The sequence below is a fragment of the Neomonachus schauinslandi genome, chromosome 8 (genome assembly GCF_002201575.2).
Source record: "Neomonachus schauinslandi chromosome 8, ASM220157v2, whole genome shotgun sequence".
Lineage (NCBI taxonomy): Eukaryota > Metazoa > Chordata > Mammalia > Carnivora > Phocidae > Neomonachus > Neomonachus schauinslandi.
Genome location: NC_058410.1, coordinates 102,229,050 through 102,243,157, shown reverse-complemented (window position 1 = coordinate 102,243,157; position 14,108 = coordinate 102,229,050). Strand labels below are relative to the sequence as shown.

At 36.8% G+C, this 14,108-nt stretch overlaps 1 pseudogene; it reads left to right on the top strand.

The window, feature by feature from the left end:
• Positions 1-843: 843 nt before the first annotated feature.
• Positions 844-13,794, top strand: LOC110581999 (annotated as a pseudogene).
• Positions 13,795-14,108: the final 314 nt, after the last annotated feature.

Below are 14,108 nucleotides of genomic sequence, written 5' to 3'. Positions count from 1 at the left end.
TGGGATCCTGAATAAATAATTTCCCAGGGTCTATGATACTGAGAACCAGACATCAGACTGTGATGAATCCAGAAGAGATGCTACTTGTGAACTGGGCTACTTGGGAAGCCATGGCTGCCTGCAGTATTTTTTTCCTTTTATTTCTCCATTAGTTCAGATTTATCAGAGGACTATGGAGCAATGTATCCAACAGCTCACTACACTAGCTGATAGGACATTCATTTGTGCCAAAACACCAGTCCAAAATTGACTCCTCTTTTTTCCAAACTTGTTTCTATTGTTCCCCTAATTAGACTCCATATTCTATCAAGCTATCTAAGGCAGACAGTTGGGAATCAGCCTAGTCACCTCATTCTAAGTACCCGATATCTATTCAATCAATTCACTAAAGATGTGTTGCTGACTTTATGAATAAATATATTTTGAATATATCTCTTTACATCTTTGCTGCCAGTGCTATAATTCAAGCTGTCACTATTGTGATAGCCACCCGACTTGATTCTCTCTACCCTCCTCACAGCAGGTAACATAATTTTTTAAAACCAAAATAAGACCATGTTATTTTCCATCTTATAATATCTCAGTGATCCTCAAAGTATCAACAAAACAAACATTTTAGCTTAGTACTTGAGTACTTGAGGCCCTTCAAAATCTGACCACTGCCTTCCATTATCCTCTCAGTTTCTGCCACCCCCTCCCCCTACACACAACACAACTGATTTTCCCCCTGCCAGTTTGCCATATCCATATCCTGTGTTGATGGGTCTCATCTTGTCAATGGCCTTCATCTCCACAGCCCTTGTCTAGTCCATGATCCTTTTTATTTTCCTACCTTTCCTAACCATGGGACATCTTGGAGACCACCAACAAACTTTTAAACATCTCATGGTGATGATTATGGGAATTCTCACCTCTGTCTTCCACATGTTGGAGTATATGGTACAGATCGTCCCCAACTTACCGTGGTTTGACTTTACAGTAATGTGAAAGTGATATGCATTCAATAGAAACTGTACTTCAATTTTGAACTCTAATCTTTCTGAGGCTAACAATACTAATATAATACTTTCTCAGGATGCTGGGCAGTAGTAGTGAGCCATAGTTCCCAGTCAGCCAACAGATCATGAGGATAAACAAATGATACACTTACAACCATTTTGTACCCATACAACCATTTTGTTTTTCACTTTCAGTATAGTATTAAAAAAATGACATAAGATATTCAACACTTAATTATAAAATAGGCTTTGTTTTATTGATTTTGTCCAATTGTAGGCTGATGTAAGTGTTCTGAGCATGATTAAAGTAGGCTAAGCTAAGCTATGATATTCAGTAGATTATGTGTATTAAATACATTTTTACTTATGATATTTTCAACTTATGGTGGGTTTATTGGGACATAACCCCGTCATAAATCAAGGAAGGTCTATGCTCTGTGAGGCTGCCCTCAGGCAGTCATTGACATCTTCTGGATTGAGAGATCAAGAGGTCAATTGAATGTCTCGTTCAAAATAGCCTAAGAGATTTCATATTAGATTATGAACTTGCAAAAACTAAAAATAAAATGCATTAAAATATGAAATCAACTAATTTCTAGCATATTTGTTTTGACTAGATAAAAACATAACTTTTATATTTTAAGAAACTCTTTAAAAATGTCAGTCTCTTTAATAATTGCCTGATTCTTTCATGGCATCTTTCAGTATATAGAGTCCTATACTGAGAGAATATAAAGAGTACAGTATATATGCCCTCTTAAATAGTATAAATAGGATTTTTACCAAAATTTTTACAATCTACAGTGTCTAAAATCCTGGATTTTTTTTCTCATAATGGTAGATGAACATTGTCTGGAAATAAACCTTTTAAAAGAAAACTAGATAGTCTTATAGTACAAATGGCATAAATCTTCTTAACTGTAGAGAAATTGCTAGTGGGTTTTGTGTAATTAATATAGGTATGCAGACCCACTTTTAGTATATTTGCTCAGTGGGAGAAACACAGGTTTTGGTTTTGGGTTCAAATTCAGACTCGGCTACTTACCAGTTGAATGACATTGTGATTTGAATGCTATCAGCCTTCTTAACTACACTTCTTTTTACCTGTTGAATTATTTACTTGCATGGAAACTCCTTGGCTGAGACTTTTTGTGATGTTCACTGATTATTCTAGACTAGTGTCTGACTTACAGTGGGTGCTCAATAAATATTTGCTGAATAAATGTAGGAATTACAAGCTAAATTTCCATTATTTTTTTAATTTTTAAAAAAAGATTTTGAGAAAGAGCACGATCAAGTGTGAGCAGGAGGAGGGGCAGCAGGAGAGAGAGAGAATTGCAAGCAGACCCTCAGCTGAATGTGGACCCTGACATGGGGCTCAATCTCACGACCCCAAGATCATGACCTGAGTTGAAACCAAGAGTCAGAGGCTTAACCAGCTGAGCCACCCAAGCGCCCCTAAATTTCAGTTTTAAAGGATATATGTAGTAGGCCCTCAAACTGTGTATTATGCAGTGTTGGTCACCTGGAAGTTTCTTTTGGGTTCTCTCTTCATGGAGAATACTTCAGTTTTTATGAAGGAATTAGATTTCCTGGATAACTGCCTGCATCTCACAGTGGACTTTTTTTATGGCTCTTCTCTTAGAAAAGGAAGCAGCTAAACTCTTGAAAATCATGGCCATAGTTCAGTGAAGTTGAATGGAAATGCCTTTGTAGTGTGAATATTTCTGAAGGCTTTTGGGTTTATTCCTGATTGATATGCTTTTTGTGTGCACTGACCAGTCTTGGTGGTTCTAGCCTCTGGTCATCTCTAGCTAATGGCTCAACTTTCTATCCTGATAAATTTGCGCCATGCACTGTAGCCACGGTCGGGTCTCGCCCAGGATTTTGAGCAATTATGCTTGGATATTGCCTAAAGTTCAACAGAATGACCTCCACAGAAATATTTTTCACAGAGCCATTACTAACGATGATTGAGAATCAAGGCTAATGTCACTACTTTTCTCTCTGGGAGAAACTTCTGCCCTATGATGATGGGAGCATCTTCACAGATGTGACCTTCAGTCTACTCTCCCTAGAAAGTCCCTCAAGAGCAAACAGTGGCAGATCTTTTTTTCTAAAATAGCCAGGACTACTTGACCACTCTGATTGTCCCTCAGCCCATAAGGTACTGGTACCACATTAAACAAATTAAGTAAAATTACCATAATAGAAGAAGAAAAGAGAAGAAAACTTATTGAACATATATAGAGCCAATATGGCAGCTAGTAAACAGATTCTGGAAGACATGCAAAGGAGGACATGTATTGGTTAGGAGAAACATTACTTGCCTACTATTTCCAAAATGTTTTTAAAATTAACAGGCACTGCATGTTCCTAGCCATCTGCTATATATAAACATAAACACACCCATTAAAGGGCCTCTGTAGAACTTTAAAAACAACTATTTTAGATTCTAATTATCTGCATTTTATTTTTATGGTACTGTTTTAATTCATTATCCAGCTTTTGGTTTTCAGCTACTTTTTATTCACTCAATTAGGGATGGTAGGTACACTGTTCTGTAGATGTTTGTGCTTTTGTGTGTGACCGTAAAAATGAAAATGCTTATCTGCTAAAGACATATTTGTTCCACTATGTTCTGACCCAGAAAAGAGGAGATAGTGTCCTACACAGTTGTGATCCACAGAGATGCTCAGAATATATGCTGAAAAAGGTAGCATGCCCCTTCTGCTGGCAAGGAACTACTGCAAGGAAAAGACAGATAAGTCAAAAAATGCCATGCTGTATTTGCCTGATATACACATTTATGAATTCAGCCAACATCCTTCTCCAGTAGTGGCAAGCTGGTGACTAAGACAAGAAGCCCTGCCACAGAGGAGTAGTTTTTTGTTACAGGCTTTTTGGGGGACAGTTTTTATTAGGACAATTAGGACTTGACTATTCTTAAAGATGGTATTTAGTATAACTGTGGTTGAGTCAAATTGGCTGCAACATGGAATTAAGACCCAAAGAAAGAAGGATTTCTATTTGTTTCTGGGAGAGCTAAAGGAAGAAATCTGTCAGAGTAAAGAATAGTAAAAAAAAAGACAGAAAACTTAATTGTGTACCAACCTAAGTTTTCTGGCAATTTCCCAAACTAGGGTAATGTTTATGGAACAGTAATGCTCAGTAGGAACAATTTAGGAGCTGAAAATTTCTGAAAATCCTATTGAATTCCGTGTTCTTTATTTACATAAAGCAGACTGTGCTGAGTAAACTAGACTTGAAAATGTCCCTCAAGGTTTACTGCATATCAAATTTTTTTTTTTTCAATTATCCCCTGGTTCTTGGACCTTAATCCTGAATTCTTATTCAGTTTTAGAAATAAAGAATCCCTAGTAATTGGCACCTAAGTATATCTGGGAAACACAGAAAGGGAATAGGCTCTAACACTCTCAAAGTGTAAATCTTCAGGTATGATAGAGGATGAAAATTTAATGGGAAGGAAAACTGGTTCTCATTTGTCCATAGGAAAATAAGTATAATTAAAGTTGGTATGGAACTCTGTGTTTACATAGTTCCTGCCCTAACAAGTTACACGATCCTCACGATAAACTTGTAAAAAGAACAGGTTTTATTTTCTTTGGGACCTGGGGTTCAGAGGCCCTATATAACTTGCTTAAGGCACAAATTGTGTATGATGAAACTGATATTTGAACCCAGTTTGTCCTCATCCAACATCTGTGATCTTCCACCACCCTCACTGATGTGGAGTTTTGGACAGATATTTATTGCATCAGGCTAAATACCTTAGCCAACTTTCAAAGGAAATACCACCCACTGTGTCAGGAAATGCCCTGGGCAAAGCCAACCTGTCTCTCCTATATCAAGCATCTAGGCGGGTCCCTTCAGGGAGTATCTGGCATCAAAATTGCATTTGCAGTAACTGCTTGCTTGTGGTAAACTCAAGTCACTACTGCAGCTAAATTATCCACACTATGTTGAGATAGTACTGAATAGAAAGGAGATATTGTTTTAGCACTTATCAACAATACCTTTCATAACAAGTTTTATAGTTTAAGACCTATACGGTGGGGGAGATGAACCATGAGAGACAATGGACTCTGAGAAACAAATGGAGGGTTCTAGAGGGGAGGGGGGTGGGGGGATGGGTTAGCCTGGTGATGGGTATTAAAGAGGGCATGTACTGAATGGAGCACTGGGTGTTATACGCAAACAATGAATCCTGGAACAGCACATCAAAAACTAATGATGTAATGTATGGTGATTAACATAATAATAAAATTAAATTTAAAAAAATATCTAAAGGACAGAGTACATCCTTCCTAAGTACTGAATTGCCTTGCTCAATGCTGAGCACATGAAGGTTACAAATAGATTTTTGTTTTTAAATTATTTTCAGGTTTTTACCTATTTACGGTACATACATCTTAGGACTGTGCCCAACATAGAGGTTGTTTAATGTTTACTCTTTGAATTATCTCCTTTCTCACTATAAGAACATTCACTGTAATATGTTAAATATATCTTTTCCAATTGCTTAATATGTGTTTCATGATATTTAGTCAGCTGCTTAGAGTCTTCATATAGATCTATTAAATCTCACTATACATGTTTTATATAGTATGAAAATCTCTATGGGGGGAAAAGTTTTAATTTAATCTTGGTGTAATAATACAGATCACCAGATCAAGCAGATTAAGTATTAATTTTTCTCTCACTAGGGTGTGGGATAGTGGTACATTCATACTGTCTTTTTTAAATACTTCTTTCTTTCCAATTACACAAGTTATATTGTTGTATTCTCATGATTATTTAAGATCTAGCAGGAAAAACAATACCATATTCACTTATAATTTAAAAAAATAAACATATGTTTCTTGTCTCTGCTGCTTTAGCCATGAAATGATGCTGAATCACAGAGAACAGAGTCCAACAAAGCCCATTAGCACATAGTCTTATCTCCTTTGTCACTATAAGAACATATAAGGACTGTAATACATTCTCTAATGTGATGAGGAAATGAGTCAGCACTCTTACAAGAGGGAAATGTCCCAAGTTTGCTTTTCTTGTTGATTTACTGTCAGCTTCTATTTGAATTAGACTTTGGTCTGAATACAAACAGAACCATATTCATCCCCCTAACGATCATTTCCTGGATCTCAGGCTGGCTGCTTACTGCTCAGGGCAAGAAAAGACAGATTAAACAAAGAATGGCAGAAAGGATCCTTTAACACACACAGATACGTGCGCTCTCACACAAGCACACACACATGTGCACTTGCACACAGAGACACGGGCACTACTCACACAAACAGAAAGGCACCCTTACACACTCCAAAGCCTGAAGATTCTAGAGATGTGATGACTGATTTTAGAGGGTGCAAAGTACAGACGAATTGAATGATACAAAGAGAAATTTTTGCAAGTGTGGTTCTGTTCCTAGGCTATAATGAATACTTTCTTGCTGCCCACTCTCTCACTGCCCTTCAACATAGAAAGTAGAACAGAACCAAGTGTGGCAGATTTTATTTTCCAAAGATGGCCAAATGCTCTTTTAGATCTGCCCATCTCATCAAGTAAATGAAATCTATTTCTTTCTCCCTTAAATGCAGACAAGATTTTTAACTGTTTCAACAACTAAAAAGCAGCTGAAATGACACTAATTTTTAAAGCTATATCATAAAATGGGATAGGACTTTCCCCTAGAGTGCCTTTACTCTCTTCCCTCCTATTCTCTGCACACGCACACACACACACACACACACACACACACACACACACCCCTTTAGAGTTCAGACAGCAAGCTGTGAGGAAGTTCAAAATGGCCCACGTGGAGAGGAACAGAGGCCCCATGCAAAAGACATCAATTGTCTGACATGAGGGGATAAGCCTACAAAGAATTCTAACTTTCAGCCTTAAAATTTTCAGCTGGTAACAGGAAACAGAGAAACACTCTCTCTACTGAGTTCTACATTTTGAAGTAATTAGCACAGCCAATAGTAAGTGGAGAGGGGTGGGTATATTTTGCATGTTGAAGGGATGGAGATTGTTGGGACAGATGGTAGACGGTGGCAGGTTGTATTTGCAAAAATGATCACAGCAATATTCCAGGGCCAAATTCTCTTCCAGAATTTTGTCATACCCCATCAAGAGGTAGTTTATTTTTGCTTCTGGCTTCAATTAATGGAATGTGACAGAAATGATACTATGTGATTTCTGAGGTTAGGTCGTAATAGGTGATAGGAATCTGCCTGCTCTTTGCTTTCTTGTCTTTGGACTCCAGCTGTCATAGTCCATTTAAAAAACCATGTGGAGGGGCACCTGGGTGGTTCAGTCTGTTAAGCATCTGCCTTCAGCTAAAGTCATGATTCCAGATTCTGGGATCGAGCCCCACATCAGGCTCCCTGCTCAGCCAGGAGCCTGCTTCTACCTCTTCCTCTGCCGTGTCCCTTGCTTGTGCTCTCTTGCATGCGTGCGCTCTCTCTGTCTCTCTCAAATAAATTAATAAAATCTTAAAAAAAAAAAAAACAAAAAAAAAACATGTGGAGAGTAACTGAGGCTGCTGACCATCAGTCAGAGTAGACCTCTAGATACATGAGGGAATGAGCTTTTGGATCATTCTAGGAACGAGGTTTTGCATCATTTATCTGAAGTCCCAAATGTAGTGGGACAGGGAGAACCTGTCTCTGCTGTGCCTTGTCCAAATTCCTATCCTACAGAATCCCTGAGTATGATAAATGGTTTTCTGTGACACTAAGGTTTGAGGCAGTTTGTTACAAAGAAATTATATCTAGAACACTAAAGAACCGAAGATCCCTTATAACTCATCCATCCATGGAGGGCATATAGAGAAGTGAGGATCCAAAATCCAATGTGTCCATGGTCTTTAATATTTATGGATTATCACAAACTGAGACAGATTTCCAACACTTGCTATTGTCATAAGACTCTTGGATACCCTTGATTTGTACTCAAATTTAGAAATTTTTATAAAATATGACTAGATTGTAGACCCAGCTACTATACTTTCTTAGTAAAAGAATTTTCCTCTGGAAGAGGATATGACAGCATTTATTATTTGAATACTAAAAATAGAAGTCAAAAATTTCAGTTAAAGATAGTGAAGTAATTGCATAAGGTAAGTTTCCAGTTTGTAACCACTCCACAGCCTGCTTATTCTAAAGTGAAGTCTGGCAGACTATGCACACAGTGCTTGCAGTCAGCCACCCAATTTAGGAACAAGAACTTTTGGGAGTGAAGGGATAGGTTAATGCATTTTCAGAGGAAACCTCCAACATCTGTATTTACCAGTATAGTATTTTATTCATTAATATGTATTGACCAGGAAAGATCACTAGACTTTTGAGAAAGGCAAGTAATCCAAAGAGAACGGTCAAGAAGAACAAATAAAAACTAACACCTGAGGAAAAATGATAATGTAAAAGAAGAAAAACATAAAAAATATCTAGTTAGTATCCTTAGAGACATTTGAGTGAACAGTGACTCCATAAGCTAGAAGGAATGCTTTGGGGAAAAACAAAGGATTGGGAAAGTAAGAACATATGAAATATAAAAATGTGTTAATGGTAAAACTAAAAGAAATGGAAAATACAAGGAAAAAAAAAGTAGAGGACCCATATAATAGGCATTTTAGAAAGAGGATAGAAAAAAAATTATAAAAGATTTACATTTGGAAATACTGTCATAAAATTTCTATATTCTAGAATGAAAACAAAGATTCCATGGTTCTGAGGGAGAGGACCAAGGCATAGGATACCATTACAGGGATTGGGTGACCATTTAATGGAAAATACTTAATTGGTACCAAACTTGCCTGAAGATAGCACTGATGTTGGAAAACAACATAGCAATGACTTTAACCCTGGAATGCACTATCCAGTAAAAGTACCAAATGTTAACAAGAGAAATAGATCTTGGCAGGCAAGTATTAAAAAGAATTCCTCTTGAACATTATCTTGAAGAAATAACTATATATCCTAGCCATTAAAATACTCTGGAAAGGATGATGCCATGCTACTCTGGAAATAGTAGATCTCATTTATGAAATAAACCAAAGAAGCTCCAGGATGACAAATGGATATATAAGACCACCAGTTTGATTAACATTAGAAAATCCCAAGATTCTAACATTAAGAAACTGGAGGAGGCTTATCCTCGTGTTAAAAATATATTTTAAAAAGGTATAAAAACTCCAGAGAAAACAAGAATTGAATAAAATATCTGTGGTTCAAATATGAAGGGAAAAAACACACATGCAGCGTGAATTTTTTTTAAGATTTTATTTATTTGACAGAGCGCACAAGCAGGGGGAGCGGCAGGCAGAGGGAGAGGGAGAAGCAGGTTCCCCACTGAGCAGAGAGACCGATGCAATGCAGGGCGCTATCCCAGGACCCTGGAATTACGACCTGAGCTGAAGGCAGACACTTAACCATCTGAGCCACCCAGGCACCCCATGCAGCATGATTTTAATCACTTAATAAAACGTGAGAAATTTAAATTTTATTTTGGATGCCGGAACTATTCTGAATTAAAAGGATTATTTGGAGATAGAGAAAAGCATATGCTTATCTATAGCTCCAATCTCCATCTCTACAATACAGTTATTCTACGAAAATGTTTACACAGTTATAATCTTATTATAGAATTACATATTTTGGGAAGCCTTGTAAGATAAAGTCAGATTTTATTTTAGTTTATGTAACAAAATTAAAATGTGATTTTATTTTGCTTGTACAAGTCATGCTATACTTGATATAAATAGGAAAGTTAGGGAAACTATGCAGAAGTACGTATAGATCCTGATATTCTCATTTTTATAGTATGAATCAATTGGTAGTCTGTAAATTTGATAGTTTGTTTTTTTTTTTTGAGATTTTATTCAATTGGGGGCGCCTGGCTGGCTCAGTCGTTAAGCGTCTGCCTTCGGCTCAGGTCATGATCTCAGGGTCCTGGGGTTGAGCCCCATATCGGGCTCCCTGCTCTGCGGGAGGCCTTCTTCTCCCTCTCCCACTCCCCCTGCTTGTGTTCCTTCTCTCGCTGTGTCTCTCTGTCAAATAAATAAATAAAATCTTTAAAAAAAATAAAAAAAATAAAAAGATTTTATTCAATTGACAGAGAATCAAAGAGCACAAGCAGAGGGAGTGGGAGAGGGAGAAGCAGTCTCCCCACTGAGCAGGGACCCTGATGTGGGGCTCCATCCCCGGACTCCAGTATCATGACCTGAGCTGAAGGCAGATGCTTAACTGACTGAGCCACCCTGGCACCCCAATAAAGAGAGTTTTAATATACTTAATGGGGAAACCATTAAAAGTCAACTAACAAAAAATTTGATGACAAGGGAAAGAATTCTTATGTGTACTAAATTTCTCTCTTTGTAGGGTAAAGTCAGTTGACTCTTTAAATTATATAGGTCAAGAAAGAGATATGTACTAAAAGAAAAAAAATAAAGTTTTTTTTTTTTTTTTTTTTTTTGTAAGGGCATGTTATTGGCCCTTAATATATGATGATAAAGTAGTTATAAAAATAAATAGTAAAAGGGTTCCCCTTTCTCCACAATCTTGCCAACATTTGTTATTACCTATCTTGTTAATTTTAGCCATTCTAACTAATGATGTACTATATGTTGGCTAACTGAACATAATAAAAATAAGTAGGAAATATGTCTTTATCTAAACATCATCATGTTTACTAAGTAAAGCATCAAAAATCTTGGAGTCTATTGCTTACTAAATGTATAGACTGTTTTGAATATTTTGATAGGAATTTTTGCTCAAAGGAATCATATTCTTTATGTAAATAGCATAGAATGAGATATATTGGATAAACTTACTGTAGCTGGACATGTAAGCAAATCCTATGTGAAGAATGTGTACAATTTACAAAGTAATATGTATGTGATTTCTGAATTAGAAAATGCATTATCAAATTTTTATCTTAATATAATTATTTCATTATTCACACATTCAGATGAGAAAAGTGATGATTAGACAGAAAGAAATAGAAAACTGAACAGACTAATCACTAGTAAGGAGATTAAATTGGTTAAAAACCTTACAATGAAGAAAAACCCAGGACCAGATGGCTTCACTGTTGAATTTTATCAAATATTTCAATAAAAATTAACACCAATCTTCCTCAAATTCTTCCAAGAAAAATCAAAGAGGAGGGAACACTCCCAAAGTCATTTTTTGAAGATATCAAAACCAGAAACCAGGCCAACATCCCTGATAAACATAGATGCAAAAATTCTCAATAAAATGCAAACCAAATTCAACAGAATTTTAATAGGATTATCCACTGTGATCAAATGGGATTTATCACTGCACTGCAAGGATGATTCACCATATGCAAATCAATGTGATACATCACATTAATAGAATGAAAGAAAATAATTATATGATCTTAATATGTACAGCCAAAGCACTTGACAAAATTCAATAGCTATTCATGACAAAACTTTTTCATGATAAAAACTCTTAAGTTTGGCATAGAAAGAAATATCTCAACATAATAAAGGTCCTATAGGACAGACCCACAGCTAACATCATACTTGATGGTGAAAGACTGAAAACTTTTCCTATAAGATCAGGAACAAAAGAAGGGTGCCCACTCTTACCATTCCTATTAACATTGCACTATCTAGTACTACCAGGAAAGAAAAAGCAGTGGTATCAGAATTGGAAAGGAAGAAGTCAAAGTATCTATATTTTCAGATGACATAATTTGAAATAGAAAATTCTAAAGACTCGCAAAAAAACCTGTTGTAATCAATGAATTAAGTGTAGTTGCAGGATACAACATTACCATACAAAAATCAGTAGCATTTTTTTTTTTAAGATTTTATTTATTTATTTGACAGAGACAGAGACAGCGAGAGCAGGAACACAAGCAGGGGGAGTGGGAGAGGGAGAAGCAGGCTTCCTGCTGAGCTGGGAGCCCGATGTGGGACTCGATCCCAGGACCCTGGGATCATGACCTGAGCCGAAGGCAGTCGCTTAACCAACTGAGCCACCCAGGCGCTCCAGTAGCATTTTTATATACAGTGAATTCTCTGAAAAATCTTATTTACAATAGCATCAAAAATAATAGAAATTAAAGGAAGTGAAATATCTCTACCCTAAAAACTATAAGACAATGATTAAAGAAATGGAAAAAGACACATGGAAAAACATCCCATATTCATGGATTAGATAAATTAATATAAAATATCAATACTACCAGAAGTCATCTATAGATTCAAAGCAATCCCTGTCAGGATTCTAATGGCATTTTTCAAAGGAGGAAAAAAACACTCTTAAAATTTATATGGAATCACAAAAGACCCTAAATTGCCAAAGAAATCCTGAGAAAGAACCAAAGCAGGACTCCTCATCACACACTTCCTGATTTCAAGCTACACTATAAGATATAGTCATCAAAGCCATATGTTACTAGTGTAAAAGGAGTCCAGTAGACCAATGAAATAGAATCAAGAGCCCAGAAAATAAACCCAAGCATATAAGGTCCATTAATATTTGACAAAGGAACCAAGAATATTCAATGGAGAAAAGACAGTCTTTTCAATAAAAGGTGCCAGATAACTGGATATTCACATGTAAAAGAAATTAAACCCATATGTTACATCAGTCAGAAAAATTAACTCAAAATGTGACTTAGACTTAACTCCTAAATGTAGGACCTGAAACAATGAAAATTGTAGAAGAAAACCTAGAAATAAAGCTCTGTGACAGGGTCTTGGTAGTAATTTTTTGGATAGGACACCCAAGACATAAACAATAAAATAAAAATAAACAAGTGAGACTACATCAACTAAAAAGCTCCTATACAACAAGAGAAACCAACAGAGTGAAAAGACAACTTATGGGAAAACATATTTGCAAATGGTATATCTGATAAGGGGTTAACATACAAAACCTATAAAGAATGCATATAACTCAGTAGCAAAACAAAACACAATTAACAAATGAGCAAAGGACCTAAATTGATATTATCCAAAGATATAGGAAAGGCCAACAGGTACATGAAAAAATGTTCAATATCACTAGTCATTAGGGAAATGTAAATTAAAACCACAATGAGGGGGCGCCTGGGTGGTTCAGTCATCAAGCGTCTGCCTTCGGCTTGGGTCATGATCTCAGCATCCTGGGATGGAGCCCCACATCAGGCTCCCTGCTCGGTGGGAATCCTGCTTCTCCCTCTCCCACTCCCCCTGCTTGTGTTCCCTCTCTCGCTGTGTCTCTCTCTGTCAAATAAATCTTAAAAAAAACGAAAACAATGAAATATCACCTTATACCTGTTAGAATGGCCATCAAAAAGACAAAAGATAACAAACGCTAAGGAAATTTTGTACACTGTGGGAATGTAAATTGGTATAGCTATAAGGGAAAACAGTATGGAAGATCCTCAAAGAAAAAATTAAACATAGAACTAACATGATCTAGCAATTCTATTTCTGGGAATATATTTTAAAAATGAAAACACTAAAACAGAAGGTGGGCAGGGCAGCACGTGGTTAGGGAGGCTCCACCACCTTGAAGGTAAAGATTAAGTGCTGGAAGGGTGTGGCCACTTGGCTCTGGGTGGCCCAGGAGGAGGACTCAGCATCTCTTAGATGGACTTTAATGGCTGCTGCCAGGAAGGCAAGGTGCCCATGGGTGTGGGTCAGTGCTCCCATTGCTACCACATGCACTGTATTCTCAAGTGGCTCAATGCACAGCAGGTGTAGCAGCTTTGCCCCATGTTCTGCAAAGAGTGGAAGTTCAAGGAGTAAGGCAACCCTGTGGCTGTTCACACTTCCCCCAACTGCAGGACTGGCCAGCTATACTCTCCCCTGGGGAATGGTCCCCTTTGGGCTGTGACAGGGTTGAAATGAGGACTGGAGCTACATCGGTTTTTCCATCAAATGATACTTTTATATGATTAGTAAAATTCATAATCTAATTAAACATATTTTTTAATAAAACTTGCAGATTCTTTTATTTTTTATTTTATTTTTTTGCAGATTCTTTTAAAAATAAAATTCATTAAACTGTCGAGCCGAAACAAACAAAATCATTCACTTGAAAAGATCTCTGCATTCCAGTT